Source organism: Aotus nancymaae, unplaced genomic scaffold, assembly GCF_030222135.1.
Source record: "Aotus nancymaae isolate 86718 unplaced genomic scaffold, 86718_ANA_hifiasm-v0.15.2.pri h1tg000090l, whole genome shotgun sequence".
NCBI classification, from domain to species: Eukaryota; Metazoa; Chordata; class Mammalia; order Primates; family Aotidae; genus Aotus; species Aotus nancymaae.
In genome coordinates, this window is record NW_026988505.1 from 4,389,257 (window position 1) to 4,411,570 (window position 22,314).

The 22,314-nt window shown below is 40.1% G+C and overlaps 1 pseudogene; it reads right to left on the reverse strand.

Annotated features, from left to right (window-relative positions):
- Positions 1–21,234: 21,234 nt before the first annotated feature.
- LOC105721571 (small ribosomal subunit protein eS8-like) lies at positions 21,235–22,025 on the reverse strand (annotated as a pseudogene).
- Positions 22,026–22,314: the final 289 nt, after the last annotated feature.

Here is a 22,314-nt window from a genome sequence, read left to right on the forward strand (position 1 = left end):
TGGTATTCTTGTTTTGACTTTTCTGTTTTCACCATTTTCCTAGTAGCTTGAGGAGTATAGGGGTGGCCACAGAGAAAACACTTTTTATTACTTTTAACCTAAAAATAATATGTATTTTTCCAGTGCAGGAAACATTATATCATCCTGGGAAATCATAGCTGACCGGGGACCCAGGGAAAACATTATTCTTTGAAAATAGAGTGTACTCAGTTGTTTGGCACCTTTAAAAGGATATCAAAAATTATATTTATTTTTATAATATTATGTATCTTTCTCAATTTTAATCCATATTTTAATCCTACCATGACTTTAACTTTGTATCACTATTAAGTTTACTTGTAGGTTGGTAAGTATGTCCGAGTTTAAAAAAAAAATTTCCTTGGAGAACTTGTACTGAGGAGAATAGCCTTCCTACTTTCTTTAAAATTGCTAAAATGTACTCTTAATGTATCACCAAAAACAGAAGAACAAAAAAGAAAAAAGAAGCTAAAAGATAAAATTACTTTTTGGGAAGACAAAGTTTTCCAGATTTATAGTTATCGTAGTTTAACAGAACTTAACAAAAGCTTAATCTTGTTATAAAATGTAAAAATAATTAGAATGTATTCACCGTGAATCTTAAATGTCTTTTCTCACTTAATTTCGTTCTATAAAATATTGACCTTTTGAAAGAAAAATGTCATTGGGTGCTAAAGAACTCTTAATAATAATGTTGGTCTCTAACGTACCTAAATATTTGGCTTTACAATAAAAAGCAAATGAACCTAGGGTGAACTTCAATCATTGTGAATGTAGGTGATACAGAAGTGGCCCAGAGTCAAGGAAAAATGAAAACAAAGAACCTAGACCAGGTGCTAAAGCTGCAGCTTCCTCTACTCTAGCTCAGGTCTCACAGTTGAGAAACTTATATCCCCCATTTATCTTGCATGATTTTATCTATTTCTCTTTTTGCTGGCACTCATACAATGCTTAACTCAGACAAACATAATAATTTACTTTCTTAATTATTAGCAATTAAGTTAGAAAATGAATAGCCAGAAAAATCTGGGAAAGTCCCATATATTTTGAAACATGTTTTTGAAATATACTGTCAAACATTCTTTTTATCAAAAATATATGGTTAAATGTAGAAAATTTTTTTTCACTGAATGAAATAATGAATGGAATGTAATATACTTCATGTGCTAAGAAGGACTTACAAAAACATCTAAATGCAAACATCATTGAGGAACAACAAAATGTCTTCCTCTGAAAGTAGAAACAAGGCAAGAATGCCCACTCACAGTTCTTCTTAATGCCAGGCTGAATTTTGTGCCCACTGAAAATGGAAAGAGGAATTAAAAAAAATCTCTAAAATATGTAGCTTAGAAGAGTAAAATAGTTATTCTCAAAGGACATAACTAAATACATGAAAAATCTAAGAGATATATATACGAATATATATAACATATATATCAAAATTTAAAAAAAAGTCTGTATACTGGCAACAAAAATTTAACAAAATATAATTCATAATGACATCAAAGGTGTGAAATAACTGGAAATAATTACAACAAAGTACCATACATTGTATGGAACCAGAACCATATGTTGGAACATATACAATTTTATTGGATTATTAAAGAAGGTATTTTAAAATGGAGACATACCTGGCTCATGGTTTGGAAGATTTAGTATTAAAATATGTCAGTTAGGCTGGGTATGTTGGTTCACATCTGTAATCCCAGCACTTTGGGAGGTCAAAGTGGGAGGATAACTAGAACGCAGGAGTCTGAGACTGCAGTGCGCTGTGGTCATGTCACTGCACTCCAGCATGGGCAACAGAGCAAGACCCTGTCACTACTTAAAAAAAAGGTCAATTATTCCCCAATTCATTTTTGGGGTAACAATAAAATTTTAATCAAAAGCAAACATGTATTGAGGAACCTAACAATGTAAATTAATTCTGAAATTAATGTAGACATGGAAAGATTCAAAGATATCTTAAATATTCTTGAAGAGCAACTAGGAAGAGAGCTTCCTATGCAAGAATTCGAGTTTCTACTAAGCTATGGTAATTTCAGCAGAAAGCAGGTAGTGTCAGGAATGACAATGACCAGTGGAACAAAATAAAGACCCCCCAAAGTGACCCACATATGTAGGAGTCCTGTAAGAGGTGACATTCTGGAGGTCTGTGGATGAAAAGACCACTCAAATGATGCTGGAACAGCTGGATCTCAGCTTGGAAAACCTTCCAAAGGTGAAAACCAAGCAACACACAACAGGTCTACAATCTTAATTTTAAAAAGGTGGAAAGAACAATTTAAGTCCATACTCTTATAGCATGAACCTTCTCATTACTTGTCAAGAATTTTTAAAGCATGGAATTTTTTTTTTTTTTTTTTTTTTTGCGACAGAGTCTTGCTCTGTTGCCAGGCTGGAGTGCAATGACATGATCTCGGCTCACTGCAACGTCCACTTCTCAGCCTCCTGAGTAGCTGGGACAACAGGCAGGCACCATCATGCCCAGCTAATTTTTGTATTTTTAATAGAGATGGGGTTGAATCATGTTTGCCAGGATGGTTTTGATCTCTTAACCTTGAGATCTGCCTGCTTTGGCCTCCCAAAGTGCTGAGATTACAGCTGTGAGCCACTGCATCCGGCCAAGCCTGGAATTTTAGAATTAGTTGAACACGTAGCAGTAAAACCCCCATACATTGTTATTAAAGTTTGACTTTTACACATGTGTATACACTCATGCACACTTTGACATATAGTATCACAAACCTTTATCTAAAATGAGTTTTATAATTTAGAAACCTTTGGAAATTATGCAGATAATACAGTGGACCTGCCACATACAAAGAAATCTAAGGTTTGGGCCATCCCTTCCAATCCAATGTCTTCCTGTTTTTCCAGTGACACATTCAATGCTCACCCTGAGAGGGACCCCTACAAACCATACAGAGCCATGAGTTCATTTTACTACCAGTTTCTCTCAAATTTAAATAACTGTTTTATACTTGCTTTCTGGTTTCATAATTGAAGAAACATAATTCTGTCCTGTATCTTGAAGTGTTTGAGTCACCTGCTTTCTACAATGTCCACTTCCCTTTAGCACACATACCCTCAAGAGGCTGGCTTGGACAAGCACCAGTGTAAACACATCCACATGTTTGTATATGTGCCCCATGCCATGTGTGCAAGGATGTTCAGAGCAGCATTGTGTGTGGACCGTGCTGCAAACAGTGCCCCATGCCACGTGTTCAAGAATGTTCAGGGCAACATTGCATGTGGACCATGGTGAAAACAGTCAAAATTGCTATCAACAATGAAATGGGTACATTAATTGTGACACTTGCATACTGTAGAACACTGTGCTGCAATAAAAATGAAGGACTTTGTAGCAATGTGTAACTGCATGTAACTACATGGAGCGTGTGGTGTTTCCTACCTTCTGTATCCACCCCTCCTGTCTCGGTGATGTCTCCGATTGTGTGGCTTTCTGTGATTTTCTGATGATGCCCAGGTGTTTATTTCTGGCCCATACCCTTTTCCTTGCCTTAACATGGTATATCCCGTCACCTTCTTGCAATGCCCACTTAGCAGACTACCATCCAGATTGTGTTGAGCCACAAACAGCCTATATTCAAATCTACTGGGGAAGACATCTATATTAAAGTAGACGAAAATCAAACAAATCACTTTTAGCTATCATTTACCTTTGATCATCTGACAATCAATGCTTTTTGTACGATTCTACAGGGAACCTTTGCCATGTTAGCTACTCCTCTGTATTTAACACAAATAAAACAAAGTGATTTATTTCCCTTTAAAATAATGTTTTATGTATGGTGATGATTTTTAGTCAAAATAGCATTGTTAAACAAAGAAATACATGTAAAATGATTGACTTATGATATAATGTTTCATGAAAATAAAATTTGTTGAAAGATGGGATTGGATTTATAAAATCCAGCTGAGTGCAGTGGCTCGAGCCTGTAATCCCAGCACTTTGGGAGTGATACGGTTTGATTCTGCGCCCCTCCCAGCTCTCGTGTGGAATTGTGATCTCCAAGTGTCAGGGCAGGGCCTGGTGGGAGGTGATCAGTTATGGGGGTGGATTTCTCGTGCTGGTCTCATGACAGTGAGTGAGTCCTCATGAGATTGACCTTATGATTTACTGTGTGTGACACCTCCCCTTTTCTCTGTTGTCCTCTCTCCTGCTTTGCCATGGTGAGATGTGCTTGTGCCACTTTGTCTTCTGCCATGATTGTAAGTCTCCTGAGGCCTCCCAGCTATGCTTTCCGTACAGCCTGCAGAATCGTGAGTCACTTTAACCTCTTTTCTTCATAAATTACCCAGTTTCAGGTAGTTACTTATAACAGTGTGAGAACAGACTAATACAGAGAGGCTGAAGTGGAAGGATCATTTGAGTTGGGAGTTTGGGACCAGCCTGGCAAACATGGTAAAACCCTGTCTCTATTTTAAAAAAATTAAAATTAGCCAGATGTAGCGACACACAGCTGTAGTCCCGCCCACTCACCTACTCAGGAGGCTATGTGGGAGGATTGCTTGACTCCAGGAGGTCCAGGCTGCAGTGAGCTGTGATCACACCACTGCACTTGAGCCTGGGTGACTGAGCAAGACCTTGTCTCAAGGAAGAGAAAAGAAGAAAAAATAATGAACGTACTAATACTAAAATAATATATAGGGAGCCCACTAGAGAAAAGCATTGACATAAAATATATTGAAGTAAAAAATGGAATTTCATTGTAATGTCAAAAAAATGATATTTTCCTTGCTGCTGAAATACGCCTTGTGGAATAATGAGATCAATACTCACAGAACTGCAGATGATGAAGAACAGTAACACAAATACCCCTGCCGGAACCGACAAGACTCCTTGCTGCTCACATCCTCTCTTGGGTAACACAGCACCATTCACCTAAAGATGGTTTCATGGACACATGAAACATGAGCTGAGTGTTGCAAGATCTCTTTAGAAAGATTTTCTAGGGTCAAACTGAATGCTTCTCTTGTCTCTTGATTGGAAACATCTGGTGCCTTTTCTTCCCTGTAGTCTCAAGGTGTAAAAGATAAACGCTTCTGGTTCTCTTATTTGTTTCCAAAATTTTTTTCTAGAGTGTCTTGAAGCCAGTAAGACTATCAAGAAAAATAATTCATATTTGGATACTGTCTTACAAAATGTTTTCTAACATGATCACATTTGATATCAGTATATTAATATATTGATTTAGTTATGTGCTATTTACTTAATATTTTCATCTTTACCACCACTTTCCTAATGAGGAAAATCAGCCCCAAAAAGATTAAAGCGACTTGCCTAAAATTGCACTAAAAAGCAAAGATGGTCCCATCCTTGCCTACTTGCTCAAGATTGTTTAAAGCTTCCCAGACCTGATGAGATCAGAAAACTCCATTTTCATCATACTATTCATATCACAGACATTTTACTTTGTGCATTCTTTTAATATGACTTTGTTTTTCTTACTTGGTACATAAAAGCTTCATTCAGTTCAAAATATTTTCACTTCCTCCTTTCCCATTATCTCCTGGATTTGTCCTGTGAAACTTTTTCTCATCCTTTAGGGTGAAATTAAATACCAATTCCCTAAAGAGAACTTCTGGAACTCCCAACTTTATGAGGTGCTACTTCTGTAAGTTCTTAGGAAACACAACAGGCCTGCGATGCCTGGTATAACTTGAGGGTCTGTTCTGGGATTGCTGACGTCTGTGTGTGATTCCCATTATAGATGAGATGGGTGCATGTAACAGCTTTGGAAACATTTACATATTAATCCAGAACTCCATGAGCCTCAGTCACGTAATCTACAAAGTGGGGGAAATGTTGCCAGTTTCTATGGACTTCAGAGAATAATGAGGCTATAAGTTAAAATCCTCTTTCAGTGATTGCCTGTATTTAGCCAAGTAGGATTTTATCCTCTTCCTCTTTGGGGTCAACACTGGCTCTGACTTCCTGGGCCAGCTTCTGTTGAAGGCATCTCCTAATCTAGGCAACTGCCTTTGTGTTGCTGTGGATCCAAATTGGCAGGTTGAATCTAAAGTTTAGGAAAAGGCTTCGGCACCTGTGGACCTGTGAAGAAGCCTTTCTATAAGTTTCCCTGAAATATCATTATGAATGGCTAGGTCTGAATGGGGCTAACCACTTTACCTCATGGTCAGGCATGCCCAGAATTGAATTTGCTTTGGTGGTGTCCCATACTGGGGACAGACATTTCACATAAGAGGTGAAATAACTAAAAGTTGTTTCATTTGAGTCATAAAATGGTGTTTCTTTTCAATTTCTCTGCAGAAATTTATTTCTTCTCAGACCTTTTCCTTTGGTTTTTCTCTTATTTTCTTCCATATCCAGGTGAGGTAAGACTGGCCTCTCTGAGGACCCCAAAAATCAGGAGTCAGTAATTTACAATATACTCTTCTCTAGGAAAGAAACTGCCATGCTCTCCTGTGAGCTAAAACAAGTTCCAGACGTTTGAAGCAGGGATTTCAGGCAGCGTGTTTGAAAGTGACACGCCTAGCAATTGATGAACACTATCAACTTACTTGAAAATATTGCTTTGTGTGATTCAAAGAGAAGTGATGAAAAGCATCACACTGACAATTCAGTGCTACTGGAATTACTTCTGAGAAGGAAAGAGGAATTAACTTTATTTCATAGATAATACTGAGATGGATTTATGTAATGACATTTGAATAGGATTATGCTAGAATCTGACACTTCCAACTCAGCATCTATCACTGGGTTCTTATGTATCAGGAAGTGCTACTGCCTCCGTTGAAACAGGAATGCACTTATATTCACAAGGTGTGCTTTCTTTTCAAATAGTGAACACACTCAAAGCTCCCCAAATCCTCTCTCCATCGTCAGCCTTGAAATTCTTTCAGGACTCTCTTGTTAAGATCTGTCCTTGGGCAGCTATTATTGTCATACCACTTTCCTGTAGGCAGTGCCACTCTAGGTCATTGTCCATCTCCCCCAAGTCTCCACACTCTTGGCCTTGGCGGTCAATTTGGCCTTGCCTTGGCCATACATGAGCCATCGTCTCAGTGGGATTCTTAATTCCACCTGCTCACCTGATCTCTCCCAACACGTGGTTCCTCTGACCCTGAGTCCATCCCATCTCCAAAGCCATCCTCCTCCCCACAGTCTCAGGGTCTCTCTCCTTTTCCATCTCACCTGTGTTCTTTCTTCTTCAGCGCAATTTAAATGTTCATCCTGCACAATGGTGTTTCTTCCTGAAGACCTGATGCACATCTCAGAACCTGGGGCCACCCTGGCTGTGTGGGAAACATTTGGAGATACCTGCTGTATGGACAATTGCTTCTGACTCCCAGCTCAGAACCACCGATGCTAGAGCCCTGGGTGCGCTCACTGTCTACCATTGCCCAGGGAACTATCATTCTGTTTTGTAAAATAGAGGCTGCCTTATTCACGAAGCATAGACAAAAGCCAATTAGGTCTATACATTTGTTGTAATTGTGTCTTTTTTGTTCTACATTTTAAACCCTGTAGCAAACAGGAAAATCAAACCCATCTAACCCATTCAGCTGCGGCTCTGCAGAAGCTCCCACTGGAGGGTACATTTCCTTATTCCTTGTTTGTCTAAATTCAGGCCCTCTGTTCTTGACTAAAAATGGTTAAACAAAAATTATGGGAGGCTATTGATTTGGTCTGAGCTCTTGCCTAGACTCTAACAAACCAGAACAAAGCAAAATTAAAGCACTCGTAATGGAACAGAAACTTTAAGGAAACAGTTCACAAAACAGACCAGTTTTCCTTGAAGATAAGAGATTCCAGTGTACTTGAGTCAGGGTCATAAGAAAGACCCCTCTGCTTTTACCTTATAAGAAAAGTAACTGGAAGTAACCGATGTTAACTGACCAGTATTTTTTTTTCTTTTCTATCTTTCTTGTTCCCAACTTACAAATCTCACTGTCTACCATTGCCCAGGGAAGCTGTCATTCTATTTTGTAGAATAGAGGCTGCCTCATTCATGAAGCACAGATAAAAGCAATTAGGTCTATAAATATGTTGTAACTGTGTCTTTTTTTGTTCTACATTTTGGACCCTGTGTCAAACAGGAAAATCAAACTGATCTGACCTGATTCCTACTGCCTATGAATCTTCTCTGCCTTAGAATTTTCTACCTCTTTTTCCTTCCAAAAATCAATAACTATTTTCAGGGCCTTACAGACCTCTACTGTGCAGTTTTCATTCAAATTAGTAAATACCAAGTAAATCACTTCCAGAAAACATAAATTCCCAGTTTTTGTCGACACAGTAACAGCATGGTTTTCTTGTGGTACAAAGCAGAAACGATGTTTCACTGGGAGAAACACTAAAAGTGGTTAGTTCTTGGATGGACTCATATGAAGACCTAATGCTTATGTAATTCCACTTGGTGAATTCAAATTATTAGATTCGAAAGATTACCTGCAAGAACCAAGTTGTATTTTGGACTGTGCAGTAAGTCCCATTTGACAGAAGTATTTTAACTCCTATTTTCATTTCATTCTGTTTCTAAAACTAGTTCAAAGCATGTTCAGGCGATTGACTGCCTCAGCTCTCAGTTTCATAGAGAGTAATATACACAGATTCCAATCTGTTCTTCTAATTGCAACTCACTATTCAAAACTTGAAGGCAAGGAGGGACTCTGCAGGGGATTATTGCATGAATATAGGGGTGGAATGTTTGTTTCTCCAGTACTACCAAGAGGCTGTGTAGTTTGGTGACAGATGCTCAGAATCACACTACAGTATCCTAGTGTTGGACCTGAGACAAGGAAGGTATTTCTCCCGATGGAGCATTCAATTTGGATCGTAGTTACCACCATGCCCTCCCTGTGTGATTATCATCAGTTCTCACTAGAGATGGGCTTTCCTTGATCTTATCATGCTTTTATGACATGCAAAAATAGATTTAGCTTGCAAAAGGGATGTACTATCCATTGTTAGGAATTTTTCTTCCAGAATAGAAAGAATCACAAATTGCTAAACTCTCAGATCTGAAGGAGACAGCAGAGTGAGATCTCCACATTGAACAGAATGTGGTTTATATGAGCCAGAGGCCCAGATAACGGGGGATTATTTTAAAAAGCTAGCACCTTCTGAATTTCTATTCCACCCTGCTTATTCTGCATTTGGAAAATACCTTTTGAAATTTTAAGTCAATTTCCTTCAGAAAATATAGAGACTGATGTGGTCAATTTTACCTTTCTGGTATCTTTTACATCATTTTATCTCTTTCTATTTCTCCTGTTTTCCTTTTTTTTTTCCTTACCCAGTAGAATTATCCAGTGTAGTCACGACAGAGCTTTGTGTAATTTGATCCTACAACTCATGGAAACAAATGCCATCAGGCTCCAGAGTCAAAACACCGCAAAGAATATTCACCTTAAAACCAAAGTATCAAAACACCACAATAAAATACACGTTCTCAGAATCATGCTCCACATTTTTCTAAATCAGATTATTTCACTCCTATTCCTTTAGAAGTGTCAATCACCAAGCTATGCCTTTGAAGTTGGCTTGGAGGTCACAGCCTTGTCCTCTGTTCGCTCATGTAAGGTTTTCTTCTGTTGATGATTTGGAACACTGGCATGTCAGCCAGTGAAGCTGAAAGAAGAGAAAATTGCATTTTCCAGATGTTTTTCTCTATGAAGACAAGACTATAAGAACGATCTGGCTTCCCAATCCTATACCATATTCGTTTTCTCTCACAGTTTTTGATCATAAATAGAAGTGTGGATCACTTTGTGATTTATCTTTCTTTTCAACCCTTTCCCACATCTAAGCTCAGTGCTGACAATAATGTGGACAATTGACATTTACAAAGTACCCAGCAGGGATCTGTGTCCCTTACTCAGACAGGTGGACACCACCATCAGTCCCATTTTACAGATGGGAAGGAAAACTTTGTAATTAAAGTGAAGCGAATTGTCCAAGGCCAGTCAAGTAGTATGCTGCCAATCTCTTATGTAACCAAGTAGCTTGTAATTATTCGTTTCTAAAATGTGGTGCAAACAATAGCTTATTTAAAACATAGGGTAATGTAACCAAACTTTTAAAAATGACACACAGAATTGTTTTCTCTTTGTTATTTGAGAATCAGATTTGACGTATTTCGTGGCCCTGGATAGTTGCAGTTGAGAGATTCTGCCTTTGAGCTCACAAGGTTGGAAGGGATGGAGTCAGGGAGAGTTTTCTTTTCTCTCTTGATTCTCAGGAGACATTACTGAGAGGCTCTGAGACGGCAAGGACACAGGATAGTGCATGACCAGGACCAAGCAGGGGCTTCCTTGAGTCCCGGACAGAGCTGCTTTGCTGCCTCCTTCACAAGTGCTTCTGTGCCCATCCACTCACCCTCCCCAGAATGGGTCTGGAGCCAGCCACCTGCCAAGTCCTAACACAACCATCAATCTACTGAGGTTCCAGCCCATTCCAGTCCCTTGTTTTGAACTTGTTTGGAATAAACTTTTATCACCTCAACATTTATATTTTAAGAACTTTAAAACTTTTTTTTTTCTGTCGCCCAGGCTGGAGTGCAGTGGCATGACCTCGGCTCACTGCAACCTCCATCTCTGGAGTTCAAGCAATTCTCCCTGCCTCAGCCACCCGAGCAGCTGGGACTACAGATGTGAGCCACCACACTTGGCTAAATTTTGTATTTTTGGTCGAGATGGAGTTTCACCAGTTGGCCAGGCTGGTCTATGAACTCCTGACCTCAGGTGATTCGCCTGCCTCAGCCTCCCAAGGTTCTTGGATTACAGGTTTAAGCATCACGCCAGGCCTAAAACTTTTTTAAAAATTGTTTTCTTAAATTGGCCATGTCATGAGATAATGCCCCACAGAACACTGGGTTGGGTAAAACTGAAACAGTGAAGCAAGACAGGAATAATTTCTGGAAAGTTAGTGTCAGTGTGAGGGGATGGCAAACAGAGAATTAGATGAAGATAAAATATTAAGATGGTAAAGTCTTTATAATTTCAATCTGGATGATTGATAGGTGATGCACATATACAAATTATAACTTTTAGGGTGTGTTTGAAAGTTCTCATAAAAATTTAAAATATATGTTGATTTATAACTCAGAGAAAGAAGGATTAATATGTAAGAACTCTCAAATTATGAGTTAAGTGGCAGACATTTTAGTTAATTTAACTTCCATCATTCAAAAGTGAATACATCATTGTACATATTTTACCTAGAGATTATATTGTGTTTTTATCCTAATTTCACATTTGTTTTTTTTTTTTTTTAATTTTTGTGTTTTTAATAGAGACAGGGTTTCACCATATTGGCCAGAGTGGTCTCGAATTCCTGACCTCAAGCGATCTGCCCACCTTAGCCTCCCAAAATTCTGGGATTACAGGCATGGGCCGCCATGCCCAACCAGAACTGCTCCTTTTCTTTCGGGGATTCCAGATGAGCTGAGAAAAGCAGAATATAGCAGCAGTACACTTGCTTGCAGAGAACACTATTCAGGTAGGTTCTCAGCCTTTGTTTGGCATTCTGTGATTTTTAGATTTTTTTTTTTTTATTGCATTTTAGGTTTTGGGGTACATGTGAAAATCATGCAAGGTTGTTGCATAGGTGCATACGTGGCAGTATGATTTGCTGCCTCCCTCCCCTTCACCTATATCTGGCATTTCTCCCCATGCTATCCCTCCCCAACTCCCTACCCCCGCACTATCCCCCCTTCCCCCCCAACAGACCCCCGTGTATAGTGCTCCCCTCCCTATGTCCATGTGTTCTCCTTGTTCAACACCCACCTATGAGTGAGAACATGTGGTGTTTGATTTTGTGTTCTTGTGTCAGTTTGCTGAGAATGATGTTTTCCAGGTTCATCCATGTCCCTACAAAGGATGTGAACTCCTTGTTTTTAATGGCTGCATAATATTCCATGGTGTATATGTGCCACATTTATCCTGTCCAGTCTATCATCGATAGGCATTTGGGCAGGTTCCAGGTCTTTGCTATTGTAAACTGTGCTGCAATGAACATTCGTGTGCATGTGTCCTTATAGTAGAACGATTTATAATCCTTTGGATATATGCCCAGTAATGGGATTGCTGGGTCAAATGGAATTTCTATTTCTAGGTCCTTGAGGAATCGCCACACTGTTTTCCACAGTGGTTGAACTAATTTACACTCCCACCAACAGTGTAAAAGTGTTCCTATTTCTCCACATCCTCTCCAGCATCTGTTTTCTCCAGATTTTTTAATGATCGCCATTCTAACTGGTGTGAGATGGTATCTCAATGTAGTTTTGATTTGCATTTCTCTAATGACCAGTGATGATGAGCATTTTTTCATATGTTTGTTGGCCTCATGTATGTCTTCTTTTGTAAAGTATCTGTTCATATCCTTTGCCCATTTTTGAATGGGCTTGTTTGTTTTTTTCTTGTAAATCTGTTTTAGCTCGTTGTAAATTCTGGATATCAGTCCTTTGTCAGATGGGTAGGCTGCAAAAATTTTTTCCCATTCTGTTGGTTGCCAATTCACTCTATTGACTGTTTCTTTTGCCGTGCAGAAGCTGTGGAGTTTGATGAGGTCCCATTTGTCTATTTTGGCTTTTGTTGCCAATGCTTTTGGTGTTTTGGTCATAAAGTCCTTGCCTACGCCTATGTCCTGAATGGTTTTGCCTAGGTTTCCTTCTAGTATATTTATGGTGTTACGTCTTATGTTTAAGTCTTTAATCCATCTGGAGTCAATTTTAGTGTAAGGTGTCAGGAAGGGGTCGAGTTTCTGCTTTCTGCATATGGCTAGCCAGTTTTCCCAACACCACTTATTGAACAGGGAATCCTTTCCCCATTGCTTGTTTTTTTCAGGTTTGTCAAAGATCGGGTGGTTGTAGATATGTTGTGTCGCCTCTGACGCCTCTGTTCTGTTCCATTGGTCTATATCTCTGTTTTGGTACCAGTACCATGCTGTTTTGATTACTGTAGCCTTGTAGTAGAGTTTGATGTCCAGTAGTGTGATGCCTCCCGCTTTGTTCTTTTTGCTTAGAATTGACTTGGCTATGCGGGCTCTCTTTTGGTTCCATATGAAGTTTAAGGTGGTTTTTTCCAGTTCTGTGAAGAAGGTCATTGGTAGCTTGATGGGGATAGCGTTGAATCTGTAAATTACTTTGGGCAGTATGGCCATTTTCATGATATTAATTCTTCCTAACCATGAACATGGAATGTTTCTCCATCTGTTTGTGTCCTCTCTTATTTCATTGAGCAGTGATTTGTAGTTCTCCTTGAAGAGGTCCTTTACGTTCCTTGTTAGTTGTATTCCTAGGTATTTTATTCTCTTTGTAGCAATTGTGAATGGCAGTTCGTTCTTGATTTGGCTCTCTTTAAGTCTGTTATTGGTGTATAGGAATGCTTGTGATTTTTGCACTTTGATTTTGTATCCTGAGACTTTGCTGAAGTTGCTTATCAGTTTCAGGAGATTTTGGGCTGAGGTGATAGGGTCTTCTAGATATACAATCATGTCGTCTGCAAATAGAGACAATTTGACTTCCTCCTTTCCTAATTGAATACCCTTTATTTCTTTTTCTTGTCTGATTGCTCTGGCTAGAACTTCCAGTACTATATTGAATAGGAGTGGTGAGAGAGGGCATCCTTGTCTAGTGCCAGATTTCAAAGGGAATGCTTCCAGTTTTTGCCCATTCAGTATGATATTGGCTGTCGGTTTGTCATAAATAGCTTTTATTATTTTGAGATACATTCCATCAATACCTAGTTTATTGAGAGTTTTTAGCATAAAGGGCTGTTGAATTTTGTCGAAGGCCTTCTCTGCATCAATTGAGATAATCATGTGGTTTTTGTTTTTGGTTCTGTTTATATGGTGAATTACATTTATAGGCTTGCATATATTGAACCAGCCTTGCATCCCCGGGATGAATCCTACTTGATCATGGTGGATAAGCTTTTTGATGTGCTGTTGTAGTTGGCTTGCCAGTATTTTATTGAAGATTTTTGCATTTATGTTCATCACGGATATTGGCCTGTAGTTTTCTTTTCCTGTTGAGTCTCTGCCGGGTTTTGGTATTAGGATGATGTTGGTCTCATAAAATGATTTGGGAAGGATTCCCTCTTTATGGATTATTTGGAATAGTTTCAGTAGGAATGGTACCAGCTCCTCTTTGTATGTCTGGTAGAATTCGGCTGTGAAGCCATCTGGACCTGGGCCTTTTTTGGGTGGTAGGCTCTTAATTGCTGCCTCGACTTCAGACCTTGTTATTGGTCTATTCAGGGTTTCGACTTCTTCCTGGTTTAGGCATGGGAGGAGGCTACTGTCCAGGAATTTATCCATTTCTTCCAGGTTTTCTAGTTTATGTGCATAGAATTGTTTGTAATAATCTCTGATGATGGTTTGAATTTCTGTGGCATCTGTGGTGATATCCCCTTTATCATTTTTTATTGCATCTATTTGGTTATTCTCTCTTTTCTTTTTTATTAGTCTGGCTAGTGGTCTGTCTATTTTGTTGATCTTTTCAAAAAACCAGCTCCTGGATTTATTGATTTTTTGTAGGGTTTTTCATGTCTCTATCTCCTTCAATTCTGCTTTGATCTTAGTTATTTCTTGTCTTCTGCTAGGTTTTGAGTTTTTTTGATCTTGCTCCTCTAACTCTTTCAATTTTGATGATAGGGTGTCAATTTTAGATCTCTCCTTTCTTCTCATGTGGGCACTTATTGCTATATATTTTCCTCTAGAGACTGCTTTAAATGTGTCCCAGAGATTCTGGTATGTGGTGTCTTCGTTCTCGTTGGTTTTGAAGAACATCTTTATTTCTGCCTTCATTTCAGTGTTTATCCAGTCAACATTCAGGAGAAAGTTGTTCAATTTCCATGAGGCTGTGCGGTTCTGGGTTGGCTTCTGAATTCTGAGTTCTAACTTGATTGCACTGTGGTCTGAGAGACTGTTTGTTATGGTTTCCGTTCTTTTGCATTTGCTGAGGAGTGATTTACTTCCAATTATGTGGTCAATTTTAGAGTAGGTGTGATGTGGTGCTGAGAAGAATGTATATTCTGTGGATTTGGGCTGGAGAGTTCTGTAAATGTCTATTAGGTTTGCTTGTTCCAGGTCTGAGTTCAAGTCCTGGATATCCTTATTAATTTTCTGTCTCGTTGATCTGTCTAATATTGACAATGGTGTGTTGAAGTCTCCCACTATTAATGTGTGGGAGTCTAAGTCTCTTTGCAAGTCTTTAAGAACTTGCCTTATGTATCTGGGTGTTCCTGTATTAGGTGCATATATATTTAGGATCGTTAGTTCTTCTTGTTGCATTGATCCTTTTACCATTATATAATGTCCTTCTTTGTCTCTTTTGATCTTTGTTGCTTTAAAGTCTATTTTATCAGAGATGAGAATTGCAACTCCTGCTTTTTTTTGCTCTCCATTTGCTTGGTAAATCTTCCTCCATCCCTTTATTTTGAGCCTTTGTGTATCCTTGCATGTGAGGTGGGTTTCCTGGATACAGCACACTGATGGGTTTTGGCTTTTTATCCAATTTGCCAGTCTGTGTCTTTTGATTGGGGCATTTAATTTACATTTAGGGTTAATATTGTTATGTGTGAATTTGATCCTGTCATTTTGATGCTAGCTGGCTGTTTTGCCCATTGGTTGATGGAGATTCTTCATTGTATTGCTGCTCTTTACCATTTCGTGTGTTTTTGGAGTGGCTGGTGCTGGTTGTTTTTTTCTATGTGTAGTGTCTCCTTCAGGAGCTCTTGTAAAGCTGGTCTAGTGGTGATGAAATCTGTGAGTACTTGCTTGTTCACAAAGGATTTTATTTTTCCTTCACTTATGAAGCTTAGTTTGGCTGGATATGAAATTCTGGGTTGAAAGTTCTTTTTTTTAAGGATGTTGAATATCGGCCCCCACTCTCTTCTGGTCTGTAGGGTTTCTGCTGAGAGATCTGCTGTGAGTCTGATGGGTTTCCCTTTGTGGGTAACCCGACCTTTCTCTCTGGCTGCCCTTAGTATTTTCTCCTTCATTTCAACCCTGGTGAATCTGATGATTATGTGCCTTGGGGTTGCTCTTCTAGAGGAATATCTTTGTGGTGTTCTCTGTATTTCCTGGACTTGAATATTGGCCTGCCTTGCTAGGTTGGGGAAGTTTTCCTGGATAATATCCTGAAGAGTATTTTCCAGCTTGGATGCATTCTCTTCGTCACATTCAGGTACACCTATCAAACGTAGATTAGGTCTTTTCACGTAGTCCCATATTTCTTGTTGACTCTGTTCATTCCTTTTTACCTTGTTTTCTCTAATCTTCCCTTCTCGTTTTATTTCATTGAGTTGATCTTCGACCTCTGAAATCCTTTCTTCTGCTTGTTCAATTCGGCTGTTGAAACTTGTGCATGCTTCGCGAAGTTCTCGTGTTGTGTTTTTCAGCTCCATCAATTCACTCATATTCCTCTCTAAGTTGTCCATTCTCGCTAGCATTTCGTCAAGTCTTTTTTCAAGGTTCTTAGTTTCCTTGCTTTGGGTTAGAACATGTTCTTTTAGCTCACGGAAGTTTCTTATTATCCATTTTCTGAAAGCTGATTCTGTCATTTCATCACACTCATTCTCCGTCCAGTCTTGTTCCCGTGCTGGTGAGGAGTTATGCTCCCTTGTAGGAGGAGAGGTGTTCTGGTTTTGGGTGTTTTCATCCTTTTTGCGCTGGTTTCTTCCCATCTTTGTGGATTTATCCACCTATTGACTTTGTAGTTGCTGTCTTTCTGATTTTGGTAATTTTAAGTCTGCAGCAGCTGAACTCATAAATCCCCTTTTCTTCCCCCCAGGTGTTCTGGCCCAGGGAGTTAGGGCTTTATGCTTTTCAGCTGTGTTGCTACCATTTTCCCTGCCCACAAGGTAGCAGTCTAGTCACACTCCGCCTGCAGAGGCTTCGCTGAGCTGCTGTGGGCTCCGCCCAGCTTCCATGTGAGCTTCCCTGCAGTCCTGTTTATATGGGTGTAGTTAGAACTGCTTCCGCTATGCTGGCCCGCCTCTGTAGTGACGGAGTCTCTGTAGTGGCGGGTTGTCTTGGTTATGGCAAATTGCCCCTGGAACTGCAGGGTGTTTCCCGATGGAGGACGCCCCTCCCCCACAGTGCTGGACCTTCCCGAGTTCAGCCGTGTTTCCAGTGGCGCCCTCTTTGCCCGGGAATCTCTTGGCTTGCCTCCCTGCCTCAGCTCCCCTTGCTAGCCCAGAGGGGACACAGTCTCGTTCACTTTGCTCAAGGAGCCACTGCTCCCTGACCCCGGTGCAGGCCAAGTGGCTGCTCCGGTCCAACCAGCGGCGCTGGGAACCCGTGGAGCTTCTCTGCCTGTGAATCTCCTGGTCTGTGGGCAGTTAAAATCTGCTGCCCTGTGTGCCGCTGCGTCAGCTGAAGCAGCGGCTCTGAGATTCGTGGCGCGCCCTTGCCCGGGGGTCTCCTGGCTTGACTCCCTGCTTCAGCTCCCCTTGCTGGCTCAGAGGGAACTCTGTCTCTCTCGCTCTGCATAAGAAGCCACTGCCCCCCGCCCCAGGGCATAGGCTGAGCGGCCACGCCACTGGGGCTTCTCCTCCTGTGAATCTCCTGGTCTGTGGGCAGTAAAAATCCGTCTGGAAATGCGGCGTCCACTCACCCTCTGCGCCTTCTCTCGGAGCTGCAATCCCGACTTCCTCCTAAGCAGCCATCTTGGATCCATCCTAATTTCACATTTGAATTTATTTTTCATTAATATTCTCAAAAGCAGGCTAGGTATAAAATGCAAATAAAAATAAACCCAGAAAAGGTTAACTTTGGAATTTTGTGGATAGCAGTAAAATATTTTGGAAACTGAAAAGCAATTTTCTATAAAAATTAAAATGGCTAAATGGAGATTTATTTCATTTACTCAGTTTTTGCATCAAAATAAATGTTTATTCATAAAAATAAGCTGAAATGACCACTTCGTACAAAATAGCAAAGAAATTTCACTTCATATCTTAGTTCACTACTTAAAATATAAAGCTGGTTGGAACCAAAAGACTGGTTTTTTACAACTAGATGTGGAAATTTTAAGAATTTATTAAAATACATTAATATTTTAAAATGATAATTTTACAGCTCAACCTAGTATAATGTGCACTTAGATGATTCTCAATACAATATGCACAATTCATTTACATACTTATAGATGTAAAATACTTTCCTTTAATTAGAACTACTCTATTATCTAAACAATTGGCACTTGCCATATTTTGAAGGGTATTCATCTATTATATTAAAAAAAAAACTTATATTAAAGTTTAATGGGAACTATAGTTTCTGTATTACTTAAGTTGAAAACCTATTATTTAGAAAGAAAAAAAGATTTTACCTTTTCTGGCATTTAGAAAAGTAACAGAGTGTTTTTTTTTGTTGTTTTTTTTTTTTTTTTTTTTTTTTTTTGAGATGGAGTCTCACTCTGTCACCCAGGCTGGAGTGCAGTGGCACAATCTCAGCTCACTGCAACCTCCGCCTCCTGTGTTCAAGCAATTCTCCTGCCTCAGTCTCCTGAGTAGCTGTAATTACAGGTGTGCACCACCACGCCGTGATAATTTTTGTATATTTAGTAGAGACAGGATTTCAGCATGTTGGTCAGGCTGGTCTCAAACTCCTGCGCTCAAGTGATCTGCCTGCCTCAGCCTCGCCAAGTGTTGGGATTGCAGGTGTGAGCCAGCCCACCTAGCCATAACAGTATTTTTAAGTTGAATTGTATTTTCCTTAGTGAAGAGACCTGTGTGGCTTATTTTTCACAGATGGGCATATTTATTTTAATCTGATTTTTATTTGTTTTATTTGTGAGCCCAAATGAAATTATTGCTTATCGTGAGATACAACTTCTATTTTAAATTCTGGAGACATACATAGTATGCTATATAGTAACTGCTGATGATAAAAAATAAGCACATTAGATAGCTGGAATCTCATATCAGCCACCATCTCATACTTATCAGATAACACAGAAGACTGTTTTCAAATTTTGGCAAGAAAAAATTTGTAATTCACTTCCAGAAATGGAAAGGTGCATTTTTAGCCTTGCATACATTTATAAAAGAATGCTGAACATTTTTGTTACTCATTTATATACCTATTGTAAGAGAAATACAGAAACAACAATATTAATTTTAAAAAGTAGTAGTGGCTCTCGCCTGTAATCCCAGCACTTTAGGAGGCCGAGGTGGGCAGATCACGAGGTCAGGAGTTGGAGACCAGCCTGGACAACATGGTGAAACCCCGTCACTACTAAAGACACAAAAAATTAGCCAGGCATGGTGGTGCACACCTGTAATCCCAGCTATTCAGGAGGCCGAGACAGGAGAGTTGCTTGACCCTGGGTGTGGGAGGTTGCAGTGAGCTGAGATGGTGCCATTGCACTACAGCCTGGGTGACAGGGTGAGACTCCATCTCAAAAAAAAAAAAAAATGGAGAATGTTCCAGTACTGTCCAGATCTCAACCTGTTCCACAGAATACCTCCAAGTTTCCTGTTTCCATTTTTTTTTTTTTTTTGTCTTCATGATTTTCTACTTGTGCTTAATGCCTGAGACAAAATCAGTTATGAAAGCCTGGCACAACTTGTAATTTCTTGCCCCTAATTTTTTGTTCACAATTTATTTTTTCTGCTTTGTGAAGCTTTATCTATTATCCATTGAAGCTGGGATGAAAGCCACCTTGTTGAATATTAACCCAATTATATCTTTAAAAATGGTATGTTTTGATATAAAATATTTAAAGAAACTTGGTATGAAATGTCTTCACCAATGCATAGCTCTGTGTTGTCACCATTTCTGCAAACGCCTTACCTTTCTGATAGCAAAAGACTAGCCAGACATTATGTCTTAGATACACTGTTGGTGGCAAACATTTGGTACCTCAGAAAAGAGAAAGAAAAGCCAGTTATATGTGAAGGAGTGTGCCTCTGTTACCATCAGTGATGCTGGTTGTAGAAACCTCAAATCCTAAAAGACATTGAAATATTTTCTAAGTTATCAAACAACGATTAACTATAATGCAATGTAGTTTTCATTAAATGCACATTGTGGCATACTTCAAAAGTTGTTAATTCATATAATAAACACTAACAAGTTTACATCTATTAAAATGGACTTTTGTTTAAACCAAATTTGGTTAGAAAAATTGCTTTTTGTGAAAGCTGTATGTTAAACATCTCATTGCAGTCTACCTCACAGATTACAATGTGGCTATCCTTGACTAATCAACAAACACAGCAACAATAGCCAAGCACCGACGCATTCCAACAGTTCGATTCTAGTCGAGAAGCTACTATATCAACGACAACTCCAAATCTAAGAAGGTAATTTGAATTTCATGCATGATGATCTGCTGGCTTCTATCACTCTAGTAATATGACTCAAATGTGTTTTTTTCAGCTGATATAAACTGACAAGCACTGAACTCTCACTCATTCATTACAGAGTTGCGCCCAGGGGAGAGAGGCTGGCTGGGCCGGCGGCGGCGGCGGCGGCGGTACGAGGCGCACGCTCGGGGTCCGGGTCGCCAGGAGGAGGAGGATGTGGTGGTTGGAGGGGACATGGCTGCCAAAACAAGCCTGCAGATGATCATGGGAACAGCAATAGTAGTCACGTAAAAATCTTTTTACCGAAAAAGCTGCTTGAATGTCTGCCGAAATGTTCAGATTTACCAAAAGAGAGGCACCGTTGGAACACTAACAAGGAAATTGCACCTTATTTAATAACATTTGAGAAACACGAAGAATGGCTAACCACCTCCCCTAAGACAAGACCACAGAATGGCTCAATGATACTCTACTACAGGAAGAAAGTGAAGTACAGGAAAGATGGATATTGCTGGAAAAAGAGGCGAGATGGGAAAACGACCAGAGAGGACCACATGAAGCTCAAGATTCAGGGAGTGGAGGTAAACCGCAGAAAATGTTCGCTTGGAGCACAAATGTCATTTGCAGGCTGCAGTGGCGAATGGAATTGCTTGGAGTCATGTGATACGAGTCACCTCTGTCCAAAGCATTTTTGTTTGCCAAGACCCTGGTTTTTGCCTTTGTTTCATTTTTCTACCTTCTTACCCTATAGTCTCCATGCAAGTTTTCAGTGAAACTGGATTGAACTAAAGCAAAAAAAAAAAAGTGGATTTTTTTTTTGTTTTTGTTTGTTTGTTTGTTTTTTGTTTTTTGGTGAACAGAACAATAAACACCTTTATTACATGAGTGAAGACAGAAAACAAGGATTTATTTGCCTTTCTGAGCCTTGATTTTCCTGAGATTGAACTCCAACTCTTTGCCCTCTAGCACATAGCCATCTGCTCAGCCACACTGTCCCCGCCTTGAAGTGATGCACACAAGAACCTTGCCCTGCTGGAACTGCTCCTCCAGGAGACTGCTGATTTTGGCATTCTTTTTCCTTTTGTCATATTTCTTCTGAATTTTTGGATTGTTTTTTGTTTAAAATCTCTTCTTCCTCAGGAGTCAGCTTGGCTCCCTTCTTGCGGCCCAGGGGCAGTGCATAGTGGGACTTGTACCACTGTTGGTACGGTGTGGTTGATGAGCATGATGCAATTCTTCACCAAGGTTTTGGTACAGACCAGCTCGTTATTAGATGAATTATAGACAACATCGATGATCCTTGTTTTCTGAGTACAATACTCTGAGTCCCAGGAGAAATTCCCCACATCCGGTCTCAGGGCACAGTATTTCTTGTTACCACCTCGCACACAGACTGTGTGGATGTGGCGGGAGCCAATATTGGTGTTGGCAGCCGGGCTCCCCAACTCATACTTCTGTTTTTTGTGGTAGGGTTTTCTCTTGCCCCTAGGCTTGCCACACTTGTGCCAGTTGTCCCTAGAGATCAGAGATGCCCATTGCTTGGCGCTGGCTGGAGTTTTTTTTGTTTTGTTCTGCAGGTGGTGGGCGGCCTCAGGCCACCAGGTAGACCTCCAGCAGGCCTCCCACAGAGTGCAGGCAGTAGAAGACCCCCAGAGGCAGGCCGAAGTTGACGATGGCAAACCACATCTGGTAGTCATAGAAATCCTTTTCTAGCCCGTTCTCAAACTGCAGGTGTATGCCAAATTCGGGCATCATCCAGTGTGATATTGCAGAGGATGAGGAAGAGTGAGATCTCCTTGAGTGCCCACCACTTCCAGTTGAGGTAGCTGTAGGAGTGGATGTAGGCCAGTGAGTCCTGCTGCAGGCCCCTGCCCAGCTCCAGCAGGGAGCCTCTGCAGGGAGGCTTAGCCTCCTGCTTGTCTGCCAGGCCCTCAGGAACTGCCTCCCAGAGTGGGCGCCAATGCAGACTCTCGATGATGAAGAGGT